The sequence below is a fragment of the Bos grunniens genome, chromosome 4 (genome assembly GCF_055505025.1).
Source record: "Bos grunniens cultivar Pamir isolate PY7600 chromosome 4, Bosgru_T2T1.0, whole genome shotgun sequence".
Lineage (NCBI taxonomy): Eukaryota > Metazoa > Chordata > Mammalia > Artiodactyla > Bovidae > Bos > Bos grunniens.
In genome coordinates, this window is record NC_141168.1 from 26,429,149 (window position 1) to 26,445,206 (window position 16,058).

General features: G+C 45.0%; 1 long non-coding RNA gene across 1 annotated transcript; it reads left to right on the plus strand.

Moving 5' to 3' along the window:
- The first annotated feature begins 10,957 nt into the window (after positions 1-10,957).
- LOC147373818 (uncharacterized) lies at positions 10,958-15,678 on the plus strand. The gene is made up of 3 exons (XR_015162152.1): positions 10,958-11,046; positions 12,668-12,841; positions 13,436-15,678. It is a non-coding gene; the product is annotated as an uncharacterized LOC147373818 (long non-coding RNA).
- The last annotated feature ends 380 nt before the right edge of the window (positions 15,679-16,058 follow it).

The following is a 16,058-nucleotide window of genomic DNA, read 5'->3' on the forward strand; positions in this document are numbered from 1 at the left end:
CTCTGCTTTTCAATATACTATCTAAGTTGGTCATAACTTTCCTTTCAAGGAGTGTCTTTTAATTTCATGGCTGCAGTCACCATCTGCAGTGATTTTGGAGCCCAGAAAAATAAAGTCTGACACTGTTTCCACTGTTTCCCCATCTATTTCCCATGAAGTGATGGGACCAGATGCCATGATCTTTGTTTTCTGAATGTTGAGCTTTAAGCCAACTTTTTCACTCTCTTCTTTCACCTTCATCAAGAGGCTTTTTAGTTCCTCTTCACTTTCTGCCATAAGGATGGTGTCATCTGCATATCTGAGGTTATTGATACTTCTCCTGGCAATCTTGAATCCAGCTTGTGCTTCTTCCAGCCCAGCGTTTCTCAAAATGTACTCTGCATATAAGTTAAATAAACAAGATGACAATATACAGCCTTGACATACTCCTTTTCCTGTTTGGAACCAGTCTATTGTTCCATGTCCAATTCTAACTGTTGCTTTCTGACCTGCATACAGATTTCTCAAGAGGCTGGTCAGGTGGTCTGGTATGCCCATCTCTTTCAGAATTTTCCACAGTTTATTCTGATCCATATAGTCAAAGCCCTGGCATAGTCAATAAAGCAGAAATAGATGTTTTTCTGGAACTCTCTTGCTTTTTCGATGATCCAGCGGATGTTGGCAATTTGATCTCTGGTTCCTCTGCCTTTTCTAAAACCAGCTTGAATATCTGGAATTTTCACGTTCACGTACTGCTGAAGCCTGGCTTGGAGAATTTTGAGCATTACTTTACTAGCGTGTGAAATGAGTGCAATTGTGCTGTAGTTTGAACATTCTTTGGCATTGCCTTTCTTTGGGATTAGAATGAAAACTGACCTTTTCCAGTCCTGTGGCCACTGCTGAGTTTTCCAAATTTGCTGGCATATTGAGTGCGGCACTTTGACAGCATCATCTTTCACGATTTGAAATAGCTCAACTGGAATTCCATCACCTCCACTAGCTTTGTTCGTAGTAATGCTTCCTAAGGCCCTCTTGACTTGGCATTCCAGGATGTCTGGCTCTAGGTGAGTGATCACACCATTGTGATTATCTGGGCCATGAAGCTCTTTTTTGTACAGTTCTTCTGTGTATTCTTTCCACCTCTTCTTAATATCTTCTGCTTCTGTTAGGTCCATACCATTTCTGTCCTTTATTGAGCCCATCTTTGTATGAAATGCTCCCTTGGGATCTCTAATTTTCTTGAAGAGATCTCTAGTCTTTCCCATTCTGTTGTTTTCCTCTATTTCTTTGCATTGATCTCTGAGTTAAGGCTTTCTTATCTCTCCTTGCTCTTCTTTGGAACTCTGCATTCACATGCTTATATCTTTCCTTTTCTCCTTTGCTTTTCACTTCTCTTCTTTTCGTAGCTATTTGTAAGGCCTCCCCAGACAGGCATTTTGCTTTTTTGCATTTCTTTACCATGGTTGTGGTCTTGATCCCTGTCTCCTGTACAGTGTCACGGACGTCCATCTCTGTTAAAACTCTACAGTGCCATGTAAAACAACAGCAAGTTGCTGACTATTTGCCCTCACCGGCTGCTTCTACGATGAGGAATCTGAAGGCCAGAGTTGGGGGAGAGAGGGCCAAGGTCGCACATGGGGTATTGTGGCTGCACCAGGAATCTCGAGGTTCCATGCTCAGTCCTCTCCCGCTACAGCCCCGCTGTCGGGGGAAGAGGCAGTAAGTAGAAGAGGGGGTAAGAGCACTGGCTCCAGATCCTGTAGCCTGGGTTCAAATTCTAGATCTGGTTACCTGTGTGCTTCTGAGCCAAGGACCCCATTCCTCAGTTTCGTCTGTAAAAAGGTGATAATGCTAGTAGCTGTCACAGGGATGTCTGAGAATTAAGCGAGATATGTGAAGTCCTTAGAATAGTGTCTGGCATGTAGTAAGTGCTAGGTATACTAGTTTTTTTTTTTTCAGTGTTATTTAAATAAGGCAGGTATGACAACGCATGTGTGTGTGCTAAGTTGCTTCAGTTGTGTCTGACTCTTTGTGACCCCATGGACTGTAGCCCACCAGGTTCCTCTGTCCATGGGATTTTCCAGTCAAGAGTACTGGAGTGGGTTACTGTGCTCTCCTCCAGGGGATTGTCTCAACCCAGGGATGGAACCCACATCTCTTACATCTACACTGGGAGGTGGGTTCTTTACCAGTAGCACCACCTGGGAAGCGAGGTATGACAGCACTTAGCTGCATATCCAGCCACTCAGCCATCCCATTGGCTTCAGCTCAACAGTCTCCCTGGCCAAGTTCCTCCAGTTCACCTGGGGTCTTGTCAGGGAAGAGAGCACTGAAACAGCAGGTGTTGGGTCAGGAGGAGGAGACCCATCAGAGTCTCTGCAGCACACTGTCCTTGCTCTGAGTAGGAGGGCTCTTAGCCCAACAGCCCCTGTGACGTCATCAGACCGTGCAGGTGCTGGTGACTCAGCTCCAAGCCCAGCTGTAGAAACATCAGGGAACTCCTTGGGCAAGAAGACACAGAACCAGAAAACCACATTCCTGCCAGTCTCCTCGGGTCCTGGCTCCAGGCCTGGCAAGCCCACTTTCAGAAGGTGGTGGTGCAGTGACGACAGGAGAGCTCATTACAGCCGTCATCCTGCCAGGATAAGAATACGGGCTTGTTTGTCCAGCACAGCTCACCTGAGTCATCCAGCCTGTAGCCTGTAGCCACCTGGGCTTGGAGCTGGACCAGCAGGCTGCCAGGAGTCTGGAACACCTCCTGTGTGCTGCCCTGGCGAGTGCCAGCACTTTCTGCTTGTTCTCTCCTCAGAAAGCAAGTCGAGACACAGCTCCAAAGTGAGTGAAGAGCCTAGAACGGGGCTTGACAACAAGCCAAAGGCTCCAGGGCCCGTCCTGGGGTGAGCAGAACCAGAGGCTTCAGAATCTTCAGAAAAACGCTTCCAGGGATCTGAGATGAAACTGAGATGGGGCGACAGCTTCCTCCTCGCCTCTGCGTCACCCCCAACACCACTGAGCCACTTCTTGGCGCCCCTGGCCCTGGGATGGGTGGCAGGCACGTTTGCCAAACCCCAACACTGCCCAGGCCACCCCCGCAGATTGTGCAGTGATCTGAGTCACCTCCCACAAGTTCGGTCTGGGTTTTCTCCAAAGTAAGATGAGGAAGAACATAGGGGCTGTATTTCACACACACACACACACACACACACACACACACACATTTTTAAAATTACAATAGAATTAGAAAATGTTTTTCAAAAGATTTAATAAATGAGGATGAAACTCCCCTGTTCTCTCTCTGACTCAGTGGGTGAGGGAAACAAGAGGACTGACTGAAGAGAAAAGGTGCGCGAGGCCCCAGGAGGAAGAAGTTTACTGCCTCGAGGTGATTTCCATAGCAGGGGAGGAGGGGACCCTCTGTGGCACAGCCAGGGAAGAGTAGCCTGAAAAGGCCTATTGAAGACACCTGTGGATGGGACAGGAGACACGGGGAACAGCGCCCTCAGACAGCAAATCTCATCGGCCCAGGAATGCGGCTCTCCTCTGGGAAAGAGCTAAAAAGCCCCATGAACCGAAGCGCTGGTCAGGATGCCAGCTTCCCTGGGGACCTGAGATGGGGACTCCGTCAGGCTCGCTCCCCACAGCTGTAGCTGTGGCTGGGGCCCCTCTGCTCCTGTAGCTCCCTCAGGAAACTGGAGGCTTGGCAGTGACACCCCATGCTGTGCAAACTGTGAACCCTTAAAGCTTCTCCATTTCTGTTGCCCACCCATTGCCCCTCGTCTTTCTAGTTTGGTGGGAAGTGAGGCTGGTGACAGACTGTCTCCTGAGGGAAGGGAGAGGCAGGTGGGAGGGGAAGACTTAACTCTAATAACTGGCTTTCTGGTTAACTTACCAACCTGAGGTGACTCCCAGCCCTGACCTTTTCAACAGCCTTATAAAGAATGTCGTGGCCTTTCCCAGAGCCAGTTGGCTATGAACACCGAGCGGAAGCCGCATGGTCTGTTCTGAACCAGCCTCAGGTTACCCAGAATCACTTCCTCTGTATTGTGTGGGCTACCAGCAAGTGATGAAGGTCAACTCAAATCCAAAGACAAGCATCCCCACCTTTCAAAGACAGGAATGTCGAACAGTTTGAGGACATCTTTTAAAATACTACGCCTCCCTTGTCAACTTCTCTGGGATGAAAACATTAAAGGTTAAGGGTGTAAGTGAATTCTTCAATTAGAACAAAGGTATGAGAGAGAGAGGTGGTGGGCGGTGGGGGGGTGGGGGCGGTGTGCTTCCCTGGTGGTTCAGATGGTAAAGTATCCACCTGCAATGCGGGAGACCTGGGATCGACCCCTGGGTTGGGAAGATCCCCTGGAGGAGGGCATGGCAACGTTCTCTAGTATTCTTGCCTGGAGAATCCCCATGAACAGAGGAGCCTGGCGGGCTATAGTCCATGAGGTTGCAAAGAGTTGGACATGGCAGCACCTAAGCACAGCACAGCACATGAGAGAGAGAAGAGAAGCCAACTTCCTGGAGGTTAAGGAATACAGTGGAATCACCTGTGAGAGTTCACACAGGAATAAGGAACTCAAGGACAGAACTCCGGCTTGAATACCATCAGCTTAGTCCACATTCATCCAAGGCAGCCTACTGAATGGGAAAAAAAAAATGTGCAAATCATGTATCTGAGAAGAGATTGATATTCAAAACACATACAACTCAATAGCAAAACACTTAAATAATCCAATTAAAAAATAGACAGTATATCTGAATAGACATTTTTCCAAAGAAGACATACAGATGGTCAGCATGTTCATGAACTGATGCTCTACATCATTAATCATCAGGAAAATGTCAATCAAAATCACAGTGAGATACCACCTCACACTGTCAGAATGGCTGTCATCAAAAAGATAAGAAATAGCAAGTATTGGCAAGGATGTGGAGAAAAGGGAACCTTTGTGTACTGTTGGTGAGAATGTAAATTGGTGCAGCCACTATGGACAATATGGAAAATAGAATGGAGGTTCCTCATAAAAATTAAAAATGGGATTACTATACTATCCATCAGTTCCAGTTCTGGGTATTTATCCAAAGAAAACAAAAACACCAATTTGAAAAGATATATACCCCTGCCACGCCATGTTCAGTGCAGCAATAGTCAAAATATGGAAGCAACCTGTGTCCATAGATGGATGAATGGATAAGGAAATCATAGTATATATATATTTTCATATACAATAGAATATTATTCAGCCATTAAAATGAATGAAATCTTGCCATTAGTGATAGCATGGATGGATCTTGAGGGCAATATGCTAAGTGAAGTAAGTCAGACAGAGAAAGACAAATACCATATTATTACTCTTACATGTGGAATCTAAATAAATAAAGTAAAAAACTAAGTTCACAGATACAGGGAACAGATTGGTGGTTGCCAGAGGTGGAGGCTGGGGAAAGGGAGAAACAAACAGGCACACTGTTTGTTTTGTTCTTATAGTTCAAATAGAATTTTTAAAAAAGCAGGTGAGTCTCTATTTTAAATTTTATTTTATTATTTGAGAAGCAGATGAGTCTTTTATTTTACATGTCCCATTACAGAACAAGCATTGAACTCACGGCTCACTCACTAACTTTTTAAAGATCAGATGCCAAACAGGACATCTATGATTAAGAATCCAGGTCAGGAGTTGTCTATTCAAAATTGGAGTTGGAGCCAGTGACAGTCTATGTCCAAAAGAAACAAAATTGAGTCAATAACCAAGAATAAAAATTGTTCCCAAAGACTTTGGCCTCAGAACCTTGGAAGAAGTAATACATCTGGCCCAGAATAATGTATACAAAGGAATTTTCTAGCCATGGTATGCCATTCTTATCATTTCTTTCATAGTCCCATGTCTTTGGGAGATGGGTAACATTGTCTATAGATTTAAATTTATTTAATATTCTTTATGCTGTTGTGGTTGGGCTTCCCTGGTGGCTCAGTGGTAAAGAATCTACCTGCAATGCAGGAGATGCAGGTTCAGACCTTAGGTTAGGAAGATCCCCTGGAGGAGGGCATGGCAACCCACTCCAGGATTTTCACCTGAAGAATCCTATGGACAGAGGAGCCTGGTGGGCTACAGTCCATGGGGTCGCAAAGAATTGGATATGACTGAGCACACACGCATGTATGCTATTGTGGTTATCCTGTTATATTTCCCAAATCTTGAGAAAAAGTCATACATGTTTCAGCATGTTGAAAGAAGTGTCCCTAGTGTAGCTATGGGGCTACACGATATATACACAGGGGGCTCCAGATACATCAGGTCATTGTATCCTTCCCCATAAATGCTGCTGCTGCTGCTAAGTCGCTTCAGTCGTGTTCGACTCTGTGCGACCCCATAGACAGCAGCCCACCAGGCTGCCCCGTCCCTGGGATTCTCCAGGCAAGAACACTGGAGTGGGTTGCCATTTCCTTCTCCGATGCATGAAAGTGAAAAGTGAAAGTGAAGTCGCTCAGTTGTGTCTGACTCTTAGCGACCCCATGGACTGCAGCCCACCAGGCTCTTCTGTCCATGGGATTCTCTGGCAAGAGTACTGGAGTTGGGTGCCATTGCCTTCTCCGTCCCCATAAATAAATATGTGTAAATACCAAACAAATACCAACCTCCATCTTCTTTCTTTTTTCTTTCTCTCTTCTTTCTTTTCTCTTTTTTAGTTTCAAATGATAGCAGTTTTATTTTGTTTTTATTAACAATTCAACTTGCAATCTCAGAATATGCTTCAATTTAACAAGGTATGCTGAGAGATTTTCCACAAGGTGTCCTCTTCAAAAATATTAAATTGGCAGCACATGGTACTGCAGCAATGGTCTCCAGCAGCTTTAAATTGGGGAACATACCTTGACATGTCCATTGTTATTTAAAATGTGTGGTAATATGGATTTTATTACAGCTTTTTAGATACCTGAAACTATATAAAAAATAAAAACTGTAATTAAACATTTGAAATGCTAAGGGCTGTGTAGAATACACTGTAAATTTCTCCTCTCCCCTTTCTACGCGTGGGTGCATCCGTGTGTGCTCACATACCATTTCTTTTGCAAATTGAGACTTGTGTGCTGCACGGAAACTCACTTCTCTTGTTCAGCTCAGGTTCACATATCTTTATTTTGCTGTTCAAAACTATTTCCTTCACATAGATCCTCGGTTTCCTCTGATATCTCATTAAGTAACTTTTCTATTTCTTCTCTCTGACATGTCCAAAATTTTAATGTATACTGACTCTTCTAAAGAATTATGAATTCTTAAGAATTAAAGGATCATGAAATATGTCTTAATCCTCAAAAAATTTTGGTCTGTGTATTTTTTTCTTTTCTTCATCCTCTATTTCCACCAAATCTTAGTCAATAATTATCAACTTTATCAAATCCAATATACTTTTTAAATTGACAAATAATTGACCTGTAACATTGCGGAAGTTTAAGGAGTACACTGTGTTGATTTGATACATTTATATGCTGTGAAACAGTTACCACCTTTGAGTTAGTTAACACCCCCCTCCCTTCATGTAATTAATTATCTTTTTTTGTGTGTGGTGAGAATAATTAATAATAATTAAAATCTAGTCTCTCAGCAGTTTTAAGTATATAATACAGTATTATTGACTATAAGCATTACACTGTGCATTAGATCTCCAGAATTTTTACATCAACTAGTTGCAAGTTTCTTAGAAAATGAAAGGCTTCCTGACTGGCTCAGTGGTAAAGAATCCACCTGCCAATGCAGGAGACACAGGAGACGTGAGTTCGATCTCTGGAGTAGGAAATGGCAACCCACTCCAGTATTCTTGCCTTGGAAATCCCATGGACAAAGGAGTCTGGAGGGTTACATAAGGACTTGATTTGGGGATCAAAAGTGCTACCACCAGAGGGGTAGGGGACAACAGATGGGGGACAGCTGCATCAGGAACAGGGAAAGAGCAGAAATGAGAGATGATGGTGCAAAGTCAAGGACCAGAGGAGAACCCTGAGAAACAGCTCTGGGGCTGTGCAGCTCTGAGGCTGTGCAGCTCTGGGGCTGTGGGTTGGAAGAGAGAAGAGAGTCAGGTGGTGCCCTGGGTAGGGATCATTCTCTCCCTGCAGCTTCTGGAGGCCTGTAGGCCTGCAGTCAGTGCCGGGCCTGCCAACTGAGGCACACGATGGCGGGGCTCCCAGGCCATGCGGGGCTCGGAGCCACTGCTTGCTGAGCTGGAAGCAAGCCACAGAGGCTGACAGACCGCTGTGAAAGCCAGACCTGACGCCAACTCTGTGGAACAGCTCACCAAGTCCAGGTTTTGGGCCCATCCTTGACAAGTAAGACAAGCCTCTGAGGGAATTCTGATGTTTGGCCCTGTTGACTGCCCAGGCTGGAAATTAGTGACACTCAGAATCCTCAGATCTTTTCGGGAATCCCAAGAGAGTGCTTCACACATGTCCACGAGCCAATCTGTCACAGGGCATCTTCCATCAAGCTCTTTGTCTCTGGCTTCGTCTCCCACCAGCCGACCTCACACAGCCCAAGGTCACTTGAGGGAGCCAAAGCTGCCATGCTTCGGGCACCCCGAGAGGTTGGGCTCCTTGTCTCTCTGTCTCCCCAGTTCAGTACCAACACTGTCAGTACACCCTGAAGCTGCAGTGCATGGTCCAGTCTTAACACCCTTTGTTATCGGTTTGGTTAGCTTCTGGTTCTCTCTCTCCAACCACGAGGGCCTAATCCTAGACCAAGGATTGTGGGGAGGGACACCCACCAGTCAGCCCGCCTCCTCTCTGCTGGGATCCTCCCTCCGACCTCTTAGCACCCAAAGCCCATTGTAGCTTCCTGGCATCAGGACACAAAACAGCTCCATTTCAGAAGAAGCTGTTCTTTATGTTTCTATTTCTAAGAGATCAAATTCAATTTCTTTTTCCTTTTTTTGCTATGCTGGATCTTAGTTGTGCCACGCGAACCCAGGGATCGAACCCGGGCTCCCTGCATTGGCAGTGTGATGTCTTAGCCACTGGACTACCAGAGAAGACCCTGTAAGACTGATTTTAGTGCTTTTTTCTGAAATAAAAAATGGTGCCCTCAACGTTTTCCAGCAAGAAATTGGTTTTGATTGTTCCCCTGGGCTCTGAAAATCTCAGGACTGAGTTGCAACAGGGCTCAGCATTACGTAAGGGCAGGAGGGATAGACAAGACGAGGCGCGTGTTGAGTGTTGAAAGATGTGGAACCACGTGGAAGAGCACGCGGGTCTCTCAGAACTTCTCAGCAGCTTCACCTACCCTCTGCCCCATGGCTCGTCCCCAGTGTTTATCCCCAGGGACTGGCGCACAGCGCTCAGGAAGGATTTACCGCGTAAATGGACGTTTGCAGTTGGTGTCGGTGTTTGAAGGCAGAACTTTGTATCGCAGCCCTGGTGTAGGATTGAGAGGTCCCCTTCCGGTCCTTTGAAAGGGGTCCGAAGACAAGATCTCCCCTTCTGCTGATGAGAAGAGGGCAAAGCCGTCTAGGAAGCGGAAGGGAAAATTACCTGAGGGCTGGAAAGGGGAAATTTGGGGCTATGTTTAGGCTGAGAAATGAAGAGGGGAACCATGAGTCCCAGCAAGTATGTGGCCTGACTTTGGTAACATTAGGAAAGTTTTTGATATAACATACACTTCTATAATCAGGGCTTCCCAGGTAGCACAGTGGTAAAGAATCCGCCTGCCAATGTAGAGATGTGGGTTCGATCCCCAGCTCAGGAAGATCTCCAGAAGTGGGAAATGGCACCCCGGAAAATTCCATGGACAGAGGAGCCTGGTAGACTGCAGTCCATGGGATCGCAAAGACTCGGGCATGACTGAGCACACGGGCACACTTCTGTAGCTTCTCACGGTCTCAACATGGCACAGGTGAGAGAATTTATGTGCAAGTGGTTCGTTTTTTTTTTTTTAATTAAGGGTAACTAACCTTGTAATGAGTTTTACCACTCACAAAACCCTAACATGTACAGTTGTCTCATCTGACCCTCCAAAACCTCCACAAAATTTAGGTGTAGTCTCACCTTCCTTTTACAGATGAGAAAAGTGAGAACTGCAGAGTCAGGAAAGGGAGTGAAGACTCCAACCAGGGCCTATTCAACTCAGAGCTCTACACTCTTCCTACTGTGTGTGTTTCACTTTGTAGTCTTTGTATTACAACACTACAACAGGGAATTAAAGAAAAATTCATTTTAAAAACTCCTTGTAAAACATAAAGCTTTATATATACATAAAAGTTTTTTTAGTTATGATAATACAGCATATGGCCAGGGCTACTGCTGGTCCATATGAAGTCTTTCTAGCAGATCATGAACTGTTTATACAGTGAACAACCCGCCCAACTGGTATATATTTCAGGGTACGGGGGAGGGTAGCAACAGATGTGAATTCGCAAAATCTGGGGGTTTAGTTCCAGTTCTGCCCCTATTAGCTTTGCCACAGTAAGCATATCATTTTGCCTCTCTGAAATTCAGTTTCTACATCTGTAAAATTTAGATATTAATTATGCTCTTACCTTTATCACAGTATTATGAGATTTGAGTTAAGATATTATATGAACGTTGTTTTACAGATAAGGAAAGACTTGCCCCGGTATGTATGTGTATGCATATATCTATATATCTATAGATATTGCTGTTGTTTTGTCGATAAGTTGTGTCTGACTCTTTTGTGGCCCCATGAACTGTAGTCCGCCAGGCTTCCCTGTCCTTGGAATTTCCCAGGCAAGAATACTGGAGTAGGAATGCCATTCCCTTCTCCAGGGGAGTTTCCTGATCCAAGGATCGAACCTGTGTCTCCTGCAGTGGCAGGCAGTTTCTTTACCACTGAGCCACCAGGGAAGCCCCATATCTAAAGATAAAGATAGATATAAAAACTAGAACTGACTTTTTGCCCTTTGTTCTTATTTTGTTTCCTTGGGGAATAGTGGACTAGTCATCATCCACCCGTTTCCCCTTCTTCTTTCCCAAAAGGTCTCAGCTTTTCTTGGATCCGGAGCTTGGCTTATGTGTCTACCCCAGCATTGAAAGGTCAGAGCTCTACAGCCTCAAGTCTATGGAGGGTATGTACTTACCCTGTGGGCAGAGCTGTGTGCACAGCCTTGATTGGCTTCAGGGATGAGATTTTACAAGGTGGATATCTGAGAATCTTTCTGGTTTTTGCTTACCCTTCATTCAACAAAGATGACAATCAGGATTTGGGTCTGAGATCACAGAGGGGAGAAGACTGATAAAGGAGCATATCTGGGGGAGATTCAGGGTTTTTTGTTGTTGTTGTCACACCCCATGGCATGTGGGATCTGAATTCCCCAACCAGGAATCGAACCCATGCCCCCAGCAGTGAAAGACTGGAACTCTAATCGCTGGACTGTCAGGGAATTCCCAAGAGTTTTCATTTGATCATAGATAACTTCTGAGATGCTCATTAGAAATCCATAGCAAGACAGTATGAGAGCACTGAGGACCATGGGGTTCACTATTCTATATGTTTGCATTATTCCATAATAATAAAAAAAGAAAAAAATCCATCACAGGAATCTGGAACTCCAGGAAGAGCTGGAAACCTTTTACAAGAGGTTGTAAACTTGGAGGTCATCAGAGTACACTTGGTATTTAATCATGGGCCTGGAGGAAGACACCTAGAAGAATCATGGAATTGAGCCCTGGGAACTCTGATTGTTTAAAAGTCAAGAGATAAGAGGGGAAGAGACAGACTTGAAGAGAGTGTGTCCTGAAAGACAGGTGATGGGGGAGTTTTAAGGGGGAATGATCAACAATGTTGAGTGCTCCTGACCATTTGAATAAGATGAGGACTGAGAATTGGCCATGGCTTTGGCAAGCTGGAGGTTGTGGTTTCAGCAGAGTGATGAGGGCAAAATCCTGATTAGAAGGGAGGAGAAAGAACACTGGGGGAGATGAGAAATGGAGGCAGTGATAGGTAGCACCATAATGAGGCTTCCCAGGTGACGCTAGTGGTAAAGAACCCACCTACCAATGCAGGAGATGTAAAAGATGCCGGTTCAATCCCTGGGTCGGGAAGATCCCCTGGAGGAGGGCATGGCAACCCACTTCAGTATCCTTGCTTGGAGAATCCCATGGACAGAGGAGCCTGGTGGGGCTGCAGTCCATAGGGTCGCAAAGAGTTGGATACGACAGTGACTTAGCAGACACGCATGCGTGCAACACCATGATGGGGTTTTGCTATAAAGAGTTTTGGAGTGGTAGCCAGACAGGAACTCTGCTTGTGTTTTGTTACAAGATAAAGATACTATCAAAAGTCTTTTTGCTGACAGAAATAATCCAGTAGGGGTGGAAACACTGACAATGAAAAGGGTGCTACAAAAGGGGGAGAGTTAAGTACTGTTGCAAGGTGTTTGAGTAGAAAGGAGGGAATAGTGTGCAAGTGAAAGAGAGCCATAGTGAGGAACCAGCTCTTTGCTTCCTTCAGACAGCTGGTTAGCCAGAGCTGCTGCGACCATTTGTGGCCACCTGAGGATAAAGTCTGTGCTGAAGGCTGCAGGATAGAGGGACAGTTCAGTTCAGTCGCTCAGTCGTGTCCAACTCTTTGAGACCCCATGAACTGCAGCACGCCAGGCCTCCCTGTCCATCACCAACTCCCAGAGTCCACCAAAACCCATGTCCATTGAGAGCCATAGTGAGGAACCAGCTCTTTCCTTCCTTCAGACAGCAGGTCAACCCCAGAGCTGCTGCGACCATTTGTGGCCACCCAAGGACAAAGTCTGTGGTGAAGGCTGCAGGATGGAGAGACAAGAAGCACCAAAATGCTCTGATGGGTGGGGTCCCTGGGCCACTAACCTGCAGCCTGCCCTACCGCAGGACCTGCCATTACATGAGACGGTAAACTACCTTCTTGTTTAAGCTGGCTCAAGTCAGGCATGGTTGTTGTTTTAACTTTATTTTGAGATATGATTACCTCCAGGAAAGTTGCAATATTAGTAAAGAAAACACCTATATACTTTCGGTCACTAATTTTTAAATGTTTGTGTGTGTGTGCATGCATACACTTGTTTTCTGGATTATACTAGAATGGACTCCGTATTCATGTCCCTTTATACTTTAGACCTCTACTTCGTCGGTGTATTTCCTAAGAACACGCATATTCTTGTTCATGGTCCAGTTATCAAATTCAGGGACATTTACACTGATACAATACTTTTATTTATGCCACAGTCCATATCCTAATTCTGTCAATAGTCTCAATGATGTCCTTTAAAGTTTGTTTTCTTTTCTTCCTAGCACAAGATCTAATTCAGGATGAATAACTGTCATATGTTTAATCTCTTTTAATTTTGATTTCTCAACCTTTTAAAATTTTTCATGATGTCATTGCCCTTTTTAACAGACTAGTTATTTTATAGAATGTCCCTCAATTTGATTTGTCTAATGTTTCCTCATAATTCTGAACTGAACTGAATGTTTTCTCATGATTAGATTCAGACTGGTTTTTCCAGTAGTCATGTGTGGATGTGAGATTTGGACCATAAAGAAGGCTGAGCACCAAAGCATTGACACTTTCGAATTGTGGTGCTGGAGAAGACTCTTGAAAGCCCCTTGGACTGCAAGGAGATCACACCAGTCCATCCTAAAGGAAATCAACCCTGAATATTCATTGGAAGGACAGATGCTGAAGCTCAAATACTTTGGCCACCTGATGTGAAGAGCAGACTCATCATAAAAGACCTTGATGCCAGGAAAGATTGAAGGCAGGAGGAGAAGAGGCAACAGAGGATGAGATGGTTGGATGGCATCATCAACACAATGGACATAAGTTTACGCAAACTCCAGGAAGATAGTGAAGGACAAGGTGTGCTTGTGTTCATAGGGTGCGCTGCAGTTCATAGGGTCACAGAGCCAGACACAGCTTAACGACTGAACCACAGCAATATATTTATGACTGGAATTATATGTGACATTAAATATTTATATATGATGAGGTATCCTTCTCAGGGTACCACAAGGGAAGCCGTGATACCTTTTTGCCCCTAGTTTTGATCACTTGGTTAAGGTGTTATCTGGTTTCTCTACCCAATGATTATTACTTTTGTAATAACCTTTTGTAATTAATATGTAATTAGTGGAGAGGGAAATGGCAACCCACTGTAGTACTCTTGCCTAGGAAACCCCACAGACAGAGAAGCCTGGCAGGCTATCATCCATGGGGATGCAAAAGAGTCAGACAGAACTTAGCGACTAAACAACTAAACAGACAGAGCTTAGCGACTAAACAATAGTGGGAACATAGTTTGAGACATGTAAGTATTCGTATGTGTCTTATCAAAGCCCCTCCCCTATTTAGCATCCATGACCATTCTTGCCAGAACCAATTTTACTATGACAAGGGTTGGGTTTTTTGTTTGTTTTTTTTGATAGATGTGGCCCCAAACCTTCTAACGCAGGGGTCCCCAGTCTCTGGGCTACAAACCGGTATCTCCTGTCCATTCAGCAGCAGCATTAGATTAGAAATAAAGTGCGCAGTAAGTGTAATGCACTTGAATCATCTCAAAACCATCCCTCCAACCCCCCCCCCCAGTTGGTGGGAAAATTGTTTTTCATGAAATTGGTCCCTGGTGCCAAAAAGGTTGGGAACCGCTGTATAACCAACATCTTAAAAAGTGTTCGGTATGAAAAATTGAACCTTGTCCTTTTGAACTAAAGAGAAAAGGAAATTTTTTGCAACCTGTCAGGCCAGGGAGGGCTCAACCCCGCAACTGGCTGGCAGCATGCGAGTATCTGGCAAACAGGGGCCAGAGAGCTTTGGAGCTGTGAGTGGGGGCCCCAGAGTTCCTCTCCTGACAAGCTCCTCTTTGTTTGCTTTATAGGAAGATTTTTTTTCCCAATTTTTCTTTCTCTAGCACAGACAATTTGCTCTGCTCCTTGCCTTCATTTCCAACAGCCTCCAGGACATTTCCATTGGGATGTCCTGTTGTCACCTTAAACTCCACGTGAACAAAGTCATTTCTGGTGTTCCAACAGTGTCATAATTATCCCAGTCACTCAGGCTGGAAACCTGAGTCACCTTTGATGTTTGGTATCTCCTTCTCTCTCATCACTGTCCATCAGTCCCCAAACCCTGTTGTCTTGTTCTTCCTGCATCTCTCACAGCCCCCCAGCTTTCCTTCCCACGCGTACTGCCCTCCTCCCCTGGCCCGGGCCCTCTTGGCATCCTGTCTAGATTGCTGTTCAGAACAGCTCTGCCTCCAGACTTTACCAGGCCTAACCCGTCTTGCACACATTCTTGCCAGATGAATCACTCCAAATTGCTTTTACCAAGCCACTGTCATTCTCAATATTCTTCAACAACTTACCATTAGGTAATGGGACTAGGGTTTTCTCAGTCCGGTGTCAACAACCGTTGTAAATTCATTCAGCTCACATACCTCACCGGCTCTGAACTCCTACGGTATTCTCTGCCTGCAATGTGTTTATTTATTTCTTGCTCACTTATCATCTTGCAACATCTTTGCTCTGCCAAAGTAATTAAGAATGTAAACTATGGAGAAAAAAAAAAAAAAGAATGTGGGCTCTAGAGCACAATACCCTGAGTTGAAATCCTGACTTCCATTTCTTGAGTAAGTTACCCAACTTCTCTGTGCCTCCATCCATCAGATGAAGATATTAATATGATTCACTTTATAGGATTTGATGTGATGAATAAATGACTTTTTATGTAAAAAGTGGGCTTCCCTGATAGTTCAGTTGGTAAAGAATCCACCTGCAATGCAGGAGACCCTGGTTTAATTCCTGGGTCGGGAAGATCCGCTGGAGAAGGGAAAGGCTACCCACTCCAGTATTCTTGGGCTTCCCTGATGGCTCTACTGGTAAAGAATCTGTCTGCAATGCAGGAGACCTGGGTTTGATCCCTGGGCTGGGAAGATCCCCTGGAGAAGGGAAAGGCTACCCACTCCAGTATTCTGGCCTGGAGAATTCCATGGACTCTATAGTCCATGGGGTCACAAAGACTCGAACATGACTGAGTGGCTTTCACTTAACTTCACTATGTAAAAAGTAGGACTTCCCTGATGGTCCAGTGGTAAAGACTTGGCACTTCCACTCC